Source organism: Bubalus bubalis, chromosome 6 (assembly GCF_019923935.1).
Source record: "Bubalus bubalis isolate 160015118507 breed Murrah chromosome 6, NDDB_SH_1, whole genome shotgun sequence".
NCBI classification, from domain to species: Eukaryota; Metazoa; Chordata; class Mammalia; order Artiodactyla; family Bovidae; genus Bubalus; species Bubalus bubalis.
The window spans coordinates 9,371,826-9,373,453 of record NC_059162.1 but is presented as its reverse complement, the minus strand read 5'-3'; the positions used below and the strand labels follow the sequence as shown (position 1 = coordinate 9,373,453).

General features: G+C 37.2%; 1 pseudogene; it reads right to left on the bottom strand.

Annotated features, from left to right (window-relative positions):
* Positions 1–1,219, bottom strand: LOC102394942 (annotated as a pseudogene).
* Positions 1,220–1,628: the final 409 nt, after the last annotated feature.

Genomic DNA, 1,628 nt, shown 5'->3' with positions numbered 1-1,628 from the left:
TGACCAAAGAGAATTTTAAACAAATTATGTTTCATGTTTTCTGGCTTAATAAAAAGTTAAAATTTCTATTATCCAAATTAAGAAAAATTATACTAATCAGAAGCTATTAATTTTCAAAACTCTATGTCTGTCTGTCTGTAGGTCCTCTTAGAACCTTTCCAAACTTTCATAAACAATAGACTTTAATCAATTATGTATTAGAATCAAATTAGGTAAGGAAAACATTTTGCAAAAATAAAATCACTTCCTAATATGCTTGACAGAAACAAGCTATTCATTTTCATTTGTGTTCCATTGAAGACATTACTGAAATCTGTCCAGTGGTTTATTTCCAACTGGTCCACTATGAAATTCTTCAGAATGTTTTAAGATTGGCTGTAGCTAGAGTTCTGACTTCCGTTTGGACCCTGCTCTCCTTCACTGTTTGGAGGAGGTTTTGGTTTCGGCATCTTACTAAGAATAGTTGCCTCTCTTTTCTCTCATCAAAAATTTTCCACTGCTCATACAACTTTAAAATAACCCTGATTATTTCCAAAATCTTCTCCATATCCACAGAAAGCTCAGCAAACCAATGTTTGGCATCATTCTGCTGTACAACACAGGCTACATGCAGGCAAGCTAAAGCTATCATGAAAGGAGGATACAGTAGGCAAAGATCCATTCTGTAGGTATCATTTACTATCCTCCAAGCAAGGGGAAGCAGTATGTCTTCTTGGCCCATGTCCTGCACATACTGGAACAAAGGTCTATAAGGATGATACACTATCAAGCAACAATCCATTAATTCTAAAAGATAGAATTCACAGTCTAATACATGGTTCATCTTATAAGGAAATTCCTTTAGAAAGGCATATGAAAATCTAGTTTTCAATACAGAAGTAGCAGCAGCAATCAATCTTGTATTTGATACTACTCCAAATTCCTCTACTTTGGATGCCAAAAACACACATGTAGGACTCATTAATACAGGATCTATACTTTTCAGAGAATACCTTGCATAGAATCTCTTGAAATAGACTGTAGCAGTGGCAATAACTTGTCTTAATTTAAGATGTTCACCTAATGCTTGGATAACGTTTGTAAAAAATATCTGTAATTTCCCATACTCTTATTCCGAGAGAAACTTTAAATCTTTTTGGCATTCCTTCAACAGATCTTGTTTGTCCAAAATCCATTGTAAATAGTGGGAGCTCTGCCAAAAGTTCCCTGCCATGGAACACAGCTTGCTCTGATAAAAAAGCGCCAGCCTCTGGAGCGGTGCACAGAGAGACCATAGACCCAACCCTTCCCGTCACTGCGCTCCTTGATCTGATGGCCTCAGGTCCGCTCTGCGGCGGTGACCTGTCTCTGCTTTTGAATATGCTATATAGGTTGGTCATAACTTTCCTTCCAAGGAGTAAGCATCTTTTAATTTCATGGCTGCAATCACCATCTGCAGTGATTTTGGAGCCCAAAAAAATAAAGTCTGATACTGTTTCCACTGTTTCCCCATCTATTTCCCATGAAGTGATGGGACCAGATGCCATGATCTTAGTTTTCTGAATGTTGAGCTTTAAGCCAACTTTTTTACTCTCCTCTTTCCCTTTAATCAAGAGGCTTTTTAGTTCTTCTTCACTTTCTGGCATAAG